The following is a 17389-nucleotide window of genomic DNA, read 5'->3' as shown; positions in this document are numbered from 1 at the left end:
CCTATTCTGGACATATCATATAAATAGAATCAGACAATGTGCAGCCTTTTGTGACTGGTTTCTTCCACTTAGCATAATGTCTTTAAGGTTAATCCATGTTGCAGCCTGTATCAGTACTTCATTCCGTTTTATTGCCAAATAATATTCCATTATATGTGTACACCGCATTTTGCTTATCCATGATTTGTTGGATGAACATTTGGGCTGTTTCCATCTTTGGGCTATTCTCCATAAAGCTGCTATACTTCTGTGTACAGGTTTTTATGTGGACATATATTTTGGAATCTATTGGGTAGATACCCCAGTAGTGGAATTGCTGGATCATATAATAATTCTATGTGTAAACTCTATGCTTCATTACATGAGGAACTTCTAGGCTGTTTTTCAAAGTGACTGCACCATTTGATATTCCTCCCAGCAGTATATGAGGTTTCCAACTTCTCCACATCCTCACCAACACCTGTTATCATCTGAAGTCTGATTATAGCCATCCTAGTAGCTATAAAGTGAATGTCCTTGTGGTTTGGTTTGCACCTCCCTAAAAACCTGTGATGTCAAGCATTTTTTCATGTGTTTATTGACCATTCGTATGTTCTATAGAGAAATATCTATTCAGATGCTTTGCCCATTTTTTATTGCTGCCTTTTTATCTTTGAGTTGTAATATATTCTTTATTATATTCTAGATACAAGTTCCTTATCAGATATATAATTGGGAAATATTTTCTCCATTTGTGTGGATTGCCTTTCATTTCCTTGTGACCTTTGAAGCACAAAAGTTTTTTTTTTTTTTAAATGAAGTCCAGTTTATCTAATTGTATTTCTTTTGTTGCTCAGGCTTGCTTTTGATGTCATATCTAAAAATCCATTGCCTCATCCCTGAATGACTTGAGAACAAAATTCCTCTAGTTGTTGTTTGGGGACAGATGGGTGGTGGAGTTGCTGGGTACCAGGCAAGAAGGGGAATACCAGCTGTCAAGAGGGTTGATCTATGTACAGCTTGCTGATTCCTCTGAGGATCAAGTGCAGAATGTCAGCCTTCTAATTGAGAGCTAAGCTCTGAACACTACAAGGTGGCCCAGACACAGTCACAAACACTGATATGTTGGTTTCATTTGTTTTCTGCAAATCCCATTTTCTGATTTTGAACCTTATTGGGGCAGCTCATGCATTTGGGCTCAGGGCCAGGTCAGAAGGTGATCTGGGTGGCCTCCAGTGGCTGAGTAGGAGTCCCTGTCATGCTCATTCAATGTGGTAGCTGAGAAGAGGTCCCTCCCTCTGGGCCTCAGTTTCCACATCTCTATTGCATGAGGGGTCTGGACTAGGGTCTCAGGTAGCCCACAGGCTTTTGAATTCTCACTTCCCCATTCTCACAGGTGGCTGAGCACGGCTGTCAGAAAATATTTATCATGGTAGCAAGGGAGAGTTTGAGCAAACCACAGGATGATATTTACAGTATGATCCCATCTTTGTTTGGCATAAGAAAACTTCAGGAAAGATAATACCCAAGGTCTCAGCAGTGATTGTCTCTGGTGTGTAGGATTATGAATGCTATTTTCCTCATTCAGTTTGTTTGTATGTTCTGATTTTCAACTGTGCTAAGTGTGTTTTGTGTTTGAAATGAGTACAAAAAAGAAAAGCATAACAGAAAAAAATTAAGACTGGCAATATTATTTATTTATTTATTTATTTATTTATTTATTTATTTATTTATTTATTTATTCTGATACTGGGGATTGAACCCAGGGAACATTTTACTGAGCTACATCTCTAGGCCTTTGTATTTTTTATTTTGAAACAGTCTTGCTAAATTGCCCAGGCTGGCCTTAAACTTGTGATCATCCTCCTGTCTCAGCCTCCCCAGTAACTGGAATTATGGGTGTGCACTACTGCACGTGGCTTGACAATTTTTTAAAATGAATTGTGTGGGGACCAATGGGAGAATGTGTGTCAGCATACCATTCATACTGCAAACCAAGTGAGGTTGGATATCCCAGGAAGCCAACTCTGAGGCAGTGGTTAGTGTGCAGGAAGTTTGTTAGGGAGTCTCTTGGGATTCCCAGCTGTTAAAAGTGGGTGAGGAAGTAGAATTGTGCAGAGCCTAACGTAAACTACAACACAGTCCTAACAAGGGCTTCTGTCAATAGGTCAATCAGAGAGGAAGCTCTGGGGCTGAGTCAGTTTCTCCCAGTTGCCCTGAGTTGGGGTGCTGCTGGGGAAGGAGGTGTGACATTGGACAAGGCAATTTCCAAAGACAGTTAACAATAAAGCACCTTCGTCTGGCAGCTCCGCCGTCTGTAAGGAGAGTAAATCATTTATCCCTGAAGTGGAATCTGGGTGGCACATAAGGTGGACTGCTTGGCAGAAGTGACTTCCATGAAGGGCAAGGATATAAGCAGATATTGTGGGGAGGGAAGTTAAAGAGGAAAGACTGTTTTTAACTCAGTGGTCCTGGCTACATCTATCACTCTGAGCTCTGATCTTCATTCCTGATTTGTGTCCTTAGGTCATGACCTTTAAGGGCCATCAACAGGCCAGCAACCATTAGGTGTTTCTGGGATCCAAACATTATTTTGGACCTCATGATCCTTTAATTGCTCTGGAATGCATGCAGGAGGAGGTACTCCTGGCATGTTTTATCAATGAGGAAACCTAGGTTCAGAGAGGATGAACAGCTAAGTCATATTGAGGCAGTCTCAAACCAGATGTCTCCAACTCCAGGTGTTACCTTCTTTCCCCAGGAATTCAGTGATTTTTTTTTTCCTAGTCAGATGTACAAATCATTTCTTCCTTGTTGATGTCAAAGTGGTTAGTTCCCCGTGCTCACCAATCAACTTTCAGATGAGTTAGGTTCAATCTGCAGATCACAAAACCAAATTTGGCTTAGTTAATGAAACTCACTCTCTAAAGAGACCCTTACTCTCCCAGAAGTCTGCTCTTTTTGGAGGGGGACCAAACCTTCTTTCACCAAGGACAAGCCTTAACTTCCTCAAGTTTGGAGGAACAAAGGAAGCTGCAGGCAGTCTAGCTGAGTTAATCTTGAGTTAATCTTATTAACCTGTGAGATCAATTGGCTGCAAGCACCAGACAAGTGACAGCATGGACATTTAATTCAGCAGTAGCTGGGGCAGCCTGACGGCAGGGACTGATTTATCAGTCCTTTTAATAGATGGGATTGCATTTAGCTAATTGAGTCTGAGGCTGGCATGAATTCGACAATCCCCTTGTGATGTGGAGCTGCTCAGTGGATGCACTGCCAGTGCAGAAGGAGGGATGAGGGAAGAAGAAGAGAAAGGCAGATGACAAGTAATTTCCCCCTTCTTGGCCACTGTATGGACAGGTTTGACTTCAAGGTATCTCTGACCTGTGTGCTACTATCAGAGGCAGCATAGTACAGGAAAGTAGTCTTCAAAAGGTGGTCCTAGCATTGCAGCATCAGTGTCCCTTGGGAACTTGTTAGAAATGCAGATTCCTGGGCCCTACCCCAGACCACCTCACTTGAATTTCTGGAAGTGGGGCAGAATATTCTGTGTTTCAACAGGCCTTCTGGGGAATTCTGATGCACACCAGTGTTTGTTACTCCCCAAGGAGTTATGAGCACAAATTCAGGCAACAGATTATAGCTGGGTTATAGCTGGATGATCTGGGACAAGCCCTCTAAATTCTCAGTGTCTCAGTTCCTTCATCTGTGACATGAAGGAAATAATAGCACCTGCTTCATAAGGTTGTTCCCTTAGCATGACAGTAAATTTAACTGGGTAGTAAAGTTTCTGTGATTTGATAAGTAAAAAAATATATATGGTATAAAATTGTCATTAATACATCTGCATATGAACTTGGGTGATTTCTTTAATCACAAACTTTTGAAATGTGATTAAGACTGGGGACATAGTGGTAGAGTGCTTGCCTAGCATACTTGAGGCTCTGTGTTTGATCCCCAGACCACAAAGCAGGATGGGGGGAGAGAAGAGAAAAAGAAATATGGTTATTTATATATCTTTGGAATACAAATATTAAATAATTTCAGTTGGAAAAGAAAAAAACACAATGGATCATGGATAAACAATTGGCAGAGTTGAAGTAAAGATTATTCTAGAGTCCTCATGATGTAGGACTACCATACATGAGGCCCAACTCCACTTAGGCGAGAGATTTGTTCTGGGCTCATCAGATGGCATCAGACCAGAATCAAACCCAAGATTCCTAAGATTATAAGGGCAAGAGATGTGGACAGGAATCTGGTCCACCTTGGAAAGCTTAATAGTAGCAAACATGGCTGACCCCAGTGAGGACAACTTGGGGGTAGCCATGGGGCTGGGAGATGGACTCATCCTCACAAAGGGAGAAAGAGTCCAGCTGAGAGCCATGTGGTCTTGGAACCTGTGTGAACTTGCTTGTGGCTTGTTTCTGTGGAAAAGTCTGAACTATTTGGCGAAGCTTCAAGTAGATCTCCATCTGCAAAGGTATAAGTACAGCCAGCTAATCAGTGAGCTCTATGTCTCCATCTTGCCACCTCCATATCTGTAATTTCTAGGTCCTGACTGGGTTGTGAACTTCTAGCATAGGGCAACTATAGCATTGCAAAATCAAGAGCCAGCTCAGCTGACTGGAATGGGTGGAATGGATATGTGGTGAAACTCCAACCACGAATGCTACACTCAGCCCCACTTTCCCCTTTTAATCTGTGATCCCTAGAAAGTAGACACTTTTGCTAGTTTACTAAGGCCAGAGTGTGGTGCTTGTCTCTATGGTATATTTCTTTGCACCCCAGTAACCACTTTACTTTTAATGGTATCATATCTGTTTATACATGTGTATATCCCAAACCTGGGTGGGATCTATTCTGACAAAGTAGAATGTTTGCAGTTTGTCACATAGCTGTCCTAATCACATTTTGTGACCTTTGATTTGATGCTTCAGTGTGATATTATGGTATATTTTTGACTCACCAAACCTCTTTTTAAATTTGTTTTTCTTTTTTATGTACTAGAGATTGAAACCATGGGCAATTTATCACTGAATTATATCCCCAGCCCATTTTTAATTGTTTTTATTTTGAGGCAGTGTCTCACTAGGTTGCTTAGGGCCTTGGCTAGGTTGCTGAGGTTGACTTTGAACTTGTGATCCTCCTGCCTCAGCCTTCCAAGCTTCTGGGATTACAGGCCTGCACCACTGGGCCCAAACCAAACTATCACTACTACTACTGCTCCTCCTCCTCCTCCTCCTCCTCCTCCTTTTCCTTCCTCTTCTTCCTTTTCCTTCTTTTTGGTAACAGTTTTATTGAGACAAAGCATGAATACACCATACAATTCATCCACTTAAAGGGTATAATTCAGTAGGTTTATACTGTACTAAACTAAATTCAGAGAATTATGCAGCTATCACCACAATCAATTCTAGAACAATTTCATCACCCTAAAGAGAAACTCTGTGGCCATTTTCACAGTCACTCTCCATTTCCCCGCAAGCCCCACTCTAGCCCTAGTCAAACACTGATCTACTTTCTATCTTTATGGATTTGCCTATTCTGGACATGTCATAGAAATGGAATCATTGACTACGTGGTCTTTTGCAATGGGCTTCCTTCACATAGCATGATGTTATCAAGGTCCATCCATGTTGTAGAATGTATCAATACTTCATTCCTTTTTATGGCTTGATAAATTCTGTTGTATGAATAGACCATATTTTACTTATTGATTTATCCACTCACCAGTTGATGCACATTTGGATTGCTTCCTCTTCCTGCCTATGGTGATTAATGTGCTCATGAATTTTCATGTACAAGTTTTTGTGTGGACATATATTTTCAAGTCTCTTAGGTGTATGTGTAGGACTGGAGGTGCTGGGTCATAAGGTTACTCTCTGTAACATTTGAAGGAACGGCCAGACTGTTTTCCAAAGTATCTAAACCATTCCCACCAGCACTGTATGAGGGTACTAGTCTCTCCACATTCTCACCAGCAGTTTTTGATTATAGCTATCCTGGTATATGTGAAGTGGTATCTCATTATGGTTTTTATTTGCATTCTCCCAATGAGTAATTATGTTAAGTATCTTTTCATGTATTTGTTGGCCATTTGTATATCTTCTTTGGAGAAATGTCTTTTTAGATCCTTTGCCAGATTTTTACTTGGATTATTTGTCATTCTATTATTGATTTGTGAGATATATATATGTGATCTAGATCAAAATATCTTATCAGATATGATTTGCAAATATTTTCTCACATTCTGTAGGCTGCCTTTTCACTTTCTTGATGGTATTATTTGTAACAAAAGTTTTAAAGTTTTGATGAAGTCTATTTTTGTCCATGGTACTATTACTGTTACATCTAAGAAATCATTGCTTAATCCAAGGTCTTGAAGATTTAAGCCTGTTTCCATCTACATTTTATAGTTTTAGCCATTAAATGTAGGTCTTTGATTCATTTTGAGTTTAACGTGTGCATGAGAATGAATTCCAACTTCATTCTTTTGCCTTTGAAAATCTAGTTACCCCAGGATCACTTGCTGAAAAACTATTATTTCCCCATTGAATGGAATTGATACCATTATCAAAAATTGATTGGCCATAAATGTGTGGTTTTAATTCTGGATTCTCAGTTCTGTTCCATTGAGCAATATATCCATACTTAGATTAGCAAAATACTATTTTAATTATCATAGCTTTGTATATAATTTTGAAATTGGGAAGTGTGAATCCTCCAGCTTCGTTCTTTTATAAGATTGTTTTAGCTATTCTGGGCCCTCTAAATTTCCATATGGGTTTCAGGATCAGCTTGTTGATTTCTACAAAGAAATAGGGATTTTAATATAATTGTGTTTAATCTTAGGTCAATTTGAAGAATATTGGCATCTTAACAATATTAAGAATTTTTATCCATGAACATGTAATGTCTTTCCATTTGTTTTCATTTTTAATTTTTCATGTATCATAATTTTCAGTGTGCAAGTTTTGCACCACTTTTGTTAAATGTATTCCTATGTGTTTTATTCTTTTGATGATGTTATAAATGGAATTTTCAGGTTGTTCAATGCAAGTATGTAGGAATACAATTTTATATTGATTTTCTAGCCTACAATCTTATTGATCATATTAGTTCTAATAGATTTTAGTGAATTTCTTAGAATTTACTATATATTTGAGATCATGTAATCTCTACAAATAAAGTTTACTTCTTTGTTTTCAATCATATGTCTTTTATTTCTTTTTCTTGTCTGATTGCTCTGGTTATGACCTCCAGTACAATGCTTAATGGAAGTGGTGAGAGTGGACACACTTGTCTTGTTCCTGATCTTAAGGGGAAAACAGTGTTTTGCTCTTAAGTGTAATGTTAATGTGGGTTTCTCATAGATGCCTTTTGACAGGTTAAGGAAGGTCCCATTCTTAGGTTGTTGAACGTTTTTATCACAAAAGAGTGTTGAACATTTTATCATACTTTTTCTGTGCCTACAAAGAATATCATGTTGGTTTTGGTTTTACTTTTTTATTAATATTTTTTAGTTGTAGTTGGACACATATTTTATTTATTTTTAGGTGATGCTCAGGATCGAACCCAGTGCTTTGCATATGCGAGTTGAGCACTTTACTGACTGAGCCACAACCCCAGCCATTTTTCTATTGATATGATATATTACATTCGTTGATTTTCAGATGTTAAAATGACCCTGCATTCCTGAGAAAATCCCCCTTGGTAATGGTATATGATCATTTTTATATATTACTGGATTTGGTTTGCTAATATTTTGTTGAGGATTTTTGCATCCATATTGACAAGAGATATTGGTCTGTACTATTCTTTTGATGTTTTTGTCAGTATTAGTATCAGAAGAATGTTGGCCTAACAGAATGTGTTGAGAAGTGTTACCTCTTCTACATTTTGAAAGAGTGTGTGAAGAATTGACATTAAATATTTGGTAGAATTTATCAATGAAGTCTTCTATGTCTGGGCTATTTTTTGTGAGTAGTTTTGGAATTTGTCGTTGTTTTGTTTTGTTATTTAGTTTTTGCAGTGGTGGGGATAGAACCCAGGCCTTGAGCATGCTAGGCAAGCACTGTACCACTGAGCTACATCCCTAGCCTGTGAGTAGTTTTGATTATTGATTTGATCTCTTTACTTGTTGTAGGTTTATTTGGAGTTTCTATTTCTATCTCAGTCATTTTTTATGTTTTTTTTTCTTTCTAGGAATTTAGACTTTTCATCTAAGTTGTTTAATTTTTTGTCCTACAATTGTTTGTAGTATTTTCCTTTCTAACCCTTTTTGTTTCTACAAGGTTGATTTTAGTATCCCCTGTTTCATATCTGATTTTACTAATCGAGGGACTTGTGTCTCTTATTCTTGATCAATCTAGCTTACCAAAATTCTTCTGGATTCCTGTTTGACTCTTAACCTCCTTCTGCCTATGTTTGAGAACCTTGGCCAACCTAAGAACATATTTCTTTGTCTTTTATAGTTAAGAAAATAAGTCTTCTCAACATTCCTGCTGGTGGAGTTCTCAGCCTGAACCCCAAAGCATATTGTTCTGTTCCCTCTGCTACCTGAAGTAAATTCATTCTGAATCAGCTTCTTTACTAGCCAGTTGCTTTGGTGTACATGGCTCTCACACTCCTACCCTCTCATTGTGGAAATTAAGCTACAATGTTTTTAGTACATGGCCATCAGTCAATTGTTATTCATTTCTCAATAAATATGAGGGCTTGGAGAAGAGCAGAAGGCATTGGACCCTGGCCAACTGAAACTCCTAAGCAAGGCATTGTGGGTAGGCCTGGGACCTGGTCTTCATGAGCATTGCTCACCATTGAGTCTTGAATGAAAACAGACAAAATAAGAAAAGCCAAGGCTTCCTGCTGTTTTAACCATATGTCTCATTGGTTATAGTAGTGCCCAGAACAGTGCTGCCCTGGTTGGCAGGAACTCTGCTGACAGGTGGGAAAGTCAGGAAGTCAGGAAAAAGCACTTGGGATTTTGGGCAAGTACCAATTCTGACTGGTGTTCTGGTGTACCTGACCCCGTTGGTAATCTTTCCTCTTCTTTCTGCAAGCCCTAAGCTTGGTTGGGGTGCTAGGGTAAAAGCATTCATTAGTTCAGAAAATGTCTTAGAGCCAACAATATGTCCACTTTAAGATTATTTCCAGACTAATGGGAAATCTGTTTGTGCAAGCAATTTTAAGATGAAGCAAAATCCACCAACATTTCCCTGCAAGGAGATGGCAACAAATCAACTCTTTGGGATGGGTGTGTCGTGAGTTTGAAACTCAAACCAAGTGTGACAGTCTTAGCCCCACCCTTGGCTGCTGACTCAAGACCAAGAGGAAGAAGGAGCTGCCAGACTTTATGATTTCTGTAAACAGTTCTTGAAAGAGAAACCACAACACTTGTCCCTCTGCCAGCCCCTAGCTTGTCCCCATAGCTGACAGGGAAGCCATTGTCTTTTCTCAGACACCCTAGGGCAGGGCTTCTGAACTTGAGCTCCTTGGACCTCCAAGTGGTGTGTGGAAAGAACTTAGGGGGTCTGTGAACTTGGATGGGAAAATTATTTGATCTCTTCTCCACTAACCACAAACTGAAATTTAGCATTTCCTCACATTATGAATGTAGGCAACAAATCATAATTGTGTTAATAGTATCTGTGACTCTGTCACCAACAGAAATCACAAATATTTTCAAATCTCATCACAGTTGTTATAAGTATCCTAAAAAATCACTTATGGGCTGGGGACGTAGCTCAGTGGTAGAGCACTCGCTTAATGTGTGGCATCCTGGGTTCAATCCTTAGCAACATACCAAAAAAATAATTTCTGCTCACCATTATTTCAATATTTCTAATCTGTATACTCACTACTAAATCTTGTGAGTGATTGCATTATTAGAGTAGTGATATAATGGACCACGATGCTAAAAATACCTTATAGCCATTTTGGTATGAATGGTTTGCTCTGTAATTCTACATATTTTATTGTTTGCACATGGAACGTTATTCTGAGAAGGGGACCAGAGGTTTTGCCAAACTGCAGCGGGATACATGACCTAAAAATGGTTAAGTCCCTGCCCTGGATCTTGAGCTTCATTCCTGAGCCACAGACCTTTGCCTATTTTACTGCAGGATTCAAAAGAAATTGCATGCTTGTGCTATGACATTGGACAGGTTCAACCTTCTGTGACATTTATTTATTTATTTTTTTCTGTGCTGGGATTGAAACTAGGGCCTTGCATGCTAGGCAAGTGCTCTACCACTGAAGTGCATTCCCAACCTGTGCCTCATTTCTTTTTCTTTTTTTAATATTATTTTGTTGTACATGGACACAATACCATTATATTATTAATTTTTTATGTGGTGTTGAAGATCAAACCCAGGGCTTCACACCTGCTAGGCAAGTGTTCTCCCACTGAGCCATGACCCAAGCCCTGTGCCTCGTTTCCTAATGTACCAAAGGAGGAATAATAACAATACTTACCTTATAGGGTGGTTGTGATGATTAATTCAAGTTAAGCAGTTAGTGCTGCCCCACAGTTAGGGCTAACAAAGTTCTAGCTGTTTTTATTATTCCTGGTTCATATAAATGAGCTTATGAATATATTTTATGATTACCTTCATTTTCAGAAAAAGGAAACTAAGGCTTAGAGAAGTAAAGCAGTCAATTCAAGGGCACCCATCAAGGGAGTGGAAGAGCCAGGATTCAAAACCAGGTCTGGGTGACTCACAAGTCCAGCAGAGGTCACTCTCTACTATATCACTGAGAGGCATGATGAACTTCAAAGAAATGGTGGTCATCAACAGGGAGCTCAGCTGGGAAGGAGCAACCTACTCTGTAAGCTCCTGCCTCTTCATCCCTGCTTGTCACTACTGTTCACACTGCCAACATTTTCTGGGGGGCTCCCAGCTTCACTTGCATGCCATTAGCCCTTGGCCAAGTCTTAGGGAGCCAGTCCTCCTTCCAAAGGCTACTGCTAGCCAGTGGCACATGCCTATAATCCCAGTGACTCAGGAGTCTGACGCAGGAGCATCTCAAGTTTGAGGCCAACCTAGCAGCTTATTGATACTTTGTCTCAAAATTAAAAAATAAACTGGGCTAGGGATATGGCTCGGTGGCTAAGTGCCCTGGTTGTTTCAATCCCTAGTACCAAAAAACAAAAACAAAAATCCAAGCTATTGCCAATGCAGCCTCCATCTGCAAAGGAGACAAGACCATATTCTCACACTCTCATACTGATTATCAGCCTTGCAGCCATGAGTTTACGTTGTAATTATGGGCCAGCCTCTGCTGTTATAGCTCAAGCCAGTGGGACCAGGGGGTAGTGCGCTGAGTGGGAACTTGGGAAGGATGGGGCTTTTCTGCAGAGTGGAGGCAACTTCATAGAAGAAGCTGAGGAGAAGATTGCTGGGTGGAGTTGTCACGGGAGAAAAGGTGTCTCTGAAGAAGGGTTCAAGGAGTTCCCCGAGAGAAGCAGAAACTTGACTCAGGACCAGTAGTCTTCTTTGTATATATGACAAAAAAGAATTTCAGCACAGGCCATTCAGAGGCATACAGAGAAGTTCATTTAGGGAAGTAGATAACTATTCAAGGGAGAATTGGGGTGATCTTGAGAGAGATGCCTTTGTGGGTAAAGCAAGGAATACACATTCAAGACAATGCAATGAGGGCCATCTCAAGAGTGAGAGATGCATTTTGGGGATTCATGACTCTTCTTTTAAAGGACATTGATGAGGGGTGAGTATGGAATGATATGCAGGAATGAGTGATCTCAAGACACTTTCTGGTGGTCTAGTCAATCTCAGGATCCTTAGGCCGAGGTGGTCTTCATTATCTGACATATGGATAGCACCAGAAAGTCCCCTAAATTATAGGTTCCTCAAAATGTCTTTCTTTGCTTATTCTACAAGCAAAGATTAACAACGCAGATAGATTTACAGATTTCCCAGAAATCTGGGACTAACAGGCTTGAAAAGGAGATAGGCTCCAGGAGTGACAGGCCTGGAAAAGTATGCCACACTTCTGAATTAAAATCCTATTTTCTTGCCAGGAGTGGTGGTGCATGTCTGAAATCTCACCTATTCAGGAGGCTCAGATAGAAGGCCTACGAGTTAGAAGCCAAACTGGGCAACTTAGTGAGACACTGTCACAAAATAAAAAATATAAAAAAGGGCTAGGGATGTTGCTCTATTCAAAGATAAAGTTCCCATCAGTTCAATCCCAGGTACCGCCCCCCCCCCCCCGCAAATTGTTTTCTCATCCTTCCTTTGTGTCTCCTTTCTACCTATTTCTTATTTCTTCTACCTCAGAATGGGCCCTAGAGTGTTTGTAAATTTTTATCTCTCTCTTTCTCTCTCTCTCTCTCTTCTTTAGACAAGGTCTCACTATGTTGCCCAGACTAGTTTTGGACTCCTGGGCTCAGGCGATTCTCCTGCCTCAGCTTCCCGAGTGACTAGGACTACAGTTGTGCCCAGAATGTTTGTGAATTTTTAAGGCAAAGAAAATGGAATGTTCAAAGGCCCAGTGGCATGAAAGGACCTGGTATGTGAATGAAATAAGGAACTCATTCACAATGTCTGGAGTTTGGACTGAAGAGAAGAAAGGAGGATAGCATGGGCAGATAAGATGGCAAGGTTGGATTATGACCAGATAGTGAAGAATGTCAGAATCTGGTCCACGAGTCTTCCTCTGAAGAAGGGAAGCCATTGAAGGATTTTTGTATAGGAACAACAAGCCTAAATCTGTGAGTTCGAAGGACCATCATTGCACCCCTGCAACACCACTACACAGGCATCTAGAAGATGGATTGATTGAAGTAGAGGTTAGGGGCCAGGTAGACTACCAGGGAGCTACTTCAGTAATTCAGAAGGGGGAGGAAGAGATGCTGAAGTAGGAGGGAGAAGTCTTAAGCTTCTGGACACCTCCACCCTGTCCCATGCCCAGACAAATCTCATCTCTGCACAGCAAATGGGGAGGAAGACCAGACTTGCTGAGAATACTTACCTTCCTCAGGCTCTGTTGTGGGGGTTCTACAAGATGAGGCTTCCTTGGGCCACAAGGCCATTGCCAGGAATTCACACTTTCCATTTTAGCTTCTTTCTCACATTAACAGCCCACCGTGAGAACAGAATAAAAAGCCAGGGCCCTGCTTTCCAGCACATACACACCCCACCCCCATCCCCATTAGAAGAGTTGCTGAGGTGAGGGGCCCCAGCTCTACCCATGTGTGTGTGGCTGACAGGAAGGGGAGGGGGGTGCAGGGAGCAGGTCAGGGCCTGCTCTCTGTCAAAGGAAATATCCACCCTTTTAAGCCTTTAAGAGACTGTATTCTTCCAAGTAGGTCCCGTTGTTACCAGGGCAACGAAGAACTCTGGGCTTTGTGTTTCTGCATGGAGTCCCTGGGGAGAGGTGGCCTGCTGAGCTTTCCCTAGTCTGGGCTGGATGCAGGAAGTGCTAGTGGGAGATGGATTCCCCCCCCCATTTGAGTGTAGTCTCTGGGCTTGTTAACGCCTGTGCTTATCCCCTGGAGGAGCTCACACAGCCCCTCCCCCAGCCTCATGAGCCAGTTCTGGTGGTCAAGGACACAAGCTCTGGCTCCCATGGACCTAGTTTCCCAAGACAAGACTTCAGCACCTACCCTACGGCACAATTTCTCTCAAGAGGGTATCAGTAGCTATCTGAGGTAGGTGTGCAGGAGAGGCAAGTTTGCATCAGACCATGGTACATACTGGGGAATCTTAGTACATTTATTTCTCCATCACTTCCTAGGTTGATAGAACTGGGTCTCTGGGCTGATTCCTGCTCTGGGAACTGTATAGGAAGGCTCAGAACCAAACTGGCCATTGAATGTCGCTTGACTAGTTAGTCCTCAAGCCTTGGGCTGGACTGGGCATTAGAACTGCCTCAGGAGCTTTTTAGAAATGGAAATTCCTGGAGATTCTGATTCTGTCAGCCTCAGTCAGGGTGGAGGGTAGAGTTTAAGAGCACCAATTCTGGATGCCAGACTGCTGGGTTTCAAGGTCAAACTCCAGATATGAGGCTAGTGACCTTGAACCAGTTGCTTGACCTCTTGGCTGCCCGTTCCCTCACTTTTTAAAAAAGAGTACAACCATCTAGCCTGCTTCACACATAGCAAGATATTCTCTGCCTTCCCCCAGCCCTTGGAAAGAAGGTTTGAGGACCCATCACCATCCTGATCACCCTTCTACTACCTCCCCCTTTCCCTCCTTCTTTTCTTCAATTCTGGTATTTCCTTGCTCCAAAATGCAAAAAGGATCCTGTGAGGTGCAACCTGGTCCCCTTCTATTAGACAGCCAGGACCCCAGGTGGGGCCTGTCCACCTGTAGATGCTTCCAGCAGCCCAGGAATGCATTAGCATCTCTGACAGTCCTGTCAATCTGCTAATTCATTCTGAGCCCACATACACCCACATTCTTTTTCACATGCTTCTAAGCCATATCTCCCCCACTCAGGCTCCTGAAGTTGGATTTCTGAACCTGACTGTAAGATTTCACATTTGCCCCTAATAAAGTTCATGTCAATATATCCTTCCAGGTGAGGGAGATTCCCTCCTGATTCCATTTTGGAGGGAATCCTCTAGTATGCTAAGCTTCATGCCGTCTGCAGATGCCCTTAGCAAGCTTCCTCTAGGTTTTCGACTAGTGGCCCATTCAGTCACTCACATCTTCATTTCTGTGCCAGACTAGTGTTGAGATCCTACTGTGTACCAAGCCATGTGCTGGGCCCCACGGATTCAACAGTGACAAAACAGATGAGGCCAAAGAGGGGATGGGACTTTTCCCAGATCCCAAATGGAATCAGTAACAGGGCTGGACTGAAATGCCAGGTTCTTTTCCCTAGCTGCACGGGGCTTCCAGCTGAAGGGTTAAAGCAAGGATGATTCTATTTTTCTTAATTTCTCCCACCTGCCCTGATTGGTCTTTACACAAACTGGGATCACTTATCCTTACCTGTGATATCATGAGATATTCCAGGAGTGCTTGAGACCTTTTCTGACCCCCTGAAGCCTAAGAGGGAGGCCCAGTGCTCACTGAGGCAGCTCACAGCCCCATAGCTCCATCTGTCCCCAAAAAGGGCAGTCAGCCACATGTTCAGCACTGCCACTGACCTGCCTTCCTGAGAAGCAGGACAAATGACCACCTGGCTGGTTTTTTAGAGCCTCAAGAGACAGTGCACTTGACACATACTTAGTTGCTTTGGCAAGATTCGAAATCCAGTCAGGCTGAAGATTGAGCTTGTCAGGTGGCTTTCCTGGGAGACAGCATGGTGCACTAGAGTTGAGAGCAAGGATTTGCAAGTCACAAAGAACCTGGAGTCCCCCATGGAACCTAAAATCTCGGAGAGTCAGGTCCTTCAGCTCTAAAAGGAGACAACATTACCTGTCTCACTGAAATATTTTGGCAATGAAATTAGATGATGCTGGTGAAAGGGCATGACATGATCATAAACATGCTGGTTTCCTCCCTCACTTCCTCTTTCCTTCCTTTCTTCCTCTTAAGGGTGCAAGGCAAATGTGCCTCAGAAATGAGAGCTGTATCTCCACTGGAATTCTTCAAGCTGGGGAAAGAAGTAAGGCAGGGCAGAACCAGACCAGCCTGACCTATTAGACAGAAAGACTAGTGAAGTGGGGGCTGAGGAGGGGCAGGCTAAGTGCCCAGGGGCTGACTAATTAGCAACTGTGGGGCTGTGATGGAGCCATTCACCACCTGTCACCCATGGGGCAGTGACTTCTCTCCTTGTGTCCTCATTTAGAGGGTGAAGGTGAAAATAGTGCCTGCCCCGCAGGATGAAGGAAGATGACAGATGTGAAGAGCCTGGTACAGAACTAACAGGGGATTAATGAGCATTCCCCACACATTTCCCCAGGGGAAAAAATGACTAGGAAACTTGGACAAATCCCAGAATTGAATTCAGTTTCTTCTGACCCCACAGAGTGTGAGGAGCAGGGAGATCTTGCTGGAAGGGCCACTGCATGAACTGCTCTGGGGTTTTGTTTCTAAATTTTCACCAACTAGCTCACTGGCATCTCATAGCACCACCTAGTGCCCTAAAGTGGAAGGGCCTTCCTCCCTACCCACTTTGCCTGGCTTCCCTCCCTTCTTGCAAAGTCCAGTGTGTGTGTGTGTCTGTGTGTGTGTGTGCACGCGCACACGCAAAACTAATGCAGTTTTTCAAGATGTCCTGTGCTTCTCCTTCCCTCGCAACAATTTCTGCCATCCACAAAAGTGAGAATTTCAAGGCTTCAGGTGAGTGTTGATTCAGCCAGGGTGCCTAGAAAGTACCTCATGCCTACTGGGTACCCATCTCTGCTTGCTCAATAACACAGAGAGACACAATCTTTACACACCCTTTATATTTTTATTGAGGAGAGAAAGCTTTAGCGTACAGAGCAATTTCTTATCTTCACAACACAGTAGTGCAACAATAACACAATAACAACAATAACATTTATTTCAAAGGGGTATCCTCCCAAGCCTCTGGGAATCCTTGGGCTGCCTTCATACCCCTGCATGCATTTCCCACCCACCCCCCACCCCTCTTTCAACCCAAGGGAGCACCCAAAGCTCATAGTTCCTCTTACAGCTCTTGTGGCTGTCACATCACAACAAATATTGAAGATCTGGGAAAGGGGGGAGAGGGTCAAAGGGAAGCCCAAGCCCCCTCTGCCCCCAGAGGTCCAGAAACCAGCTCACTGCTCATCCACTCTCTCCCTGGCTGAGGCTACAAGGGTTCAGGGTGAGCACCATGGGAACAGGCAGGGCCTGTGCTGAGGGGTCCCTGGAAGTGGGGGTGCAAGGCACCTGTCCTTTGCACTTCTCCACAAGCTCACAGACAGCAGGGCCAGCATGTTGACATCAGCAAACAGGATCCACAGCCTCAATGAATAGCTGTTCCCCTTCTGGAACTCTCTCCTGAGGACATAAGCTGAAAAACAAATAAAGGTTGTTTACTTCTGCCCTGGTGGCAATGGGGAAAACCCCAACAACTGAAATGTCTAATAACTTAAGAGGATGCTTAAATAAATTATTCAGTATCCATGATGGCAGAGGTGGCAGCCATTTTAAATCCTGCGGATGGAGAGCTAGCAGGATGATCTCAGCTTTGAAAAGACACAGTGAGAACACACTAGAATGAAAGGCAGCAAACTGTTAACAGTACTTGGCAGCTGCATGTTTTGGGGATATTTTGTCCTTAGGGTTTTCTCTATTTTTCAATTTTCCTATGTTTTGCTCTTTTCTTTGGGGAACCTTTTTAAAAGGTAGCAACAGGTTTCAGGAACCTGACCCCAACTGATTCCCAGGCTGAGAAACAAAAGAGATAAGCAAAAGGGCATCTTACCTCCCACTGATGAATAGAGATCTCACCCGAAACCAGTCTGAGGACTGGATCTCTG

At 42.4% G+C, this 17389-nt stretch overlaps 1 protein-coding gene across 13 annotated transcripts in view; it reads left to right on the top strand.

Annotated features, from left to right (window-relative positions):
- NHSL2 (NHS like 2) overlaps positions 1-17389 on the top strand; it is a 277111-nt gene that overhangs the window by 233930 nt on the left and 25792 nt on the right. The gene's annotated exons all lie outside the window — the stretch shown is intronic.

This window comes from Sciurus vulgaris, assembly GCF_902686455.1.
Source record: "Sciurus vulgaris genome assembly, chromosome: X".
NCBI classification, from domain to species: domain Eukaryota; kingdom Metazoa; phylum Chordata; class Mammalia; order Rodentia; family Sciuridae; genus Sciurus; species Sciurus vulgaris.
This window is presented reverse-complemented; position numbering and strand designations above follow the sequence as displayed.